This window comes from Penaeus monodon, chromosome 31 (assembly GCF_015228065.2).
Source record: "Penaeus monodon isolate SGIC_2016 chromosome 31, NSTDA_Pmon_1, whole genome shotgun sequence".
NCBI classification, from domain to species: domain Eukaryota; kingdom Metazoa; phylum Arthropoda; class Malacostraca; order Decapoda; family Penaeidae; genus Penaeus; species Penaeus monodon.
Window position 1 is genome coordinate 14,266,008 of NC_051416.1, and position 207 is coordinate 14,266,214.

Below are 207 nucleotides of genomic sequence, written 5' to 3' on the forward strand. Positions count from 1 at the left end.
TTTGGGGAAAAAAGGGGTCCCCCTACCTGCACTTTATTTCCCAATTTCCCCCGACATATTAAACAGACGAAAACGAACGAGTTCCTCCCCCCGGGGAAGCCGGCGGGGCGGCAGGGGGGCGCCCGGCCCAAAAGCGGTTACACTCGCCCCGTGGCCCTGCATCCCCCGCCCTCCGGAGACCCCCCTTTTTGGCCCGCGGAAGGGAAA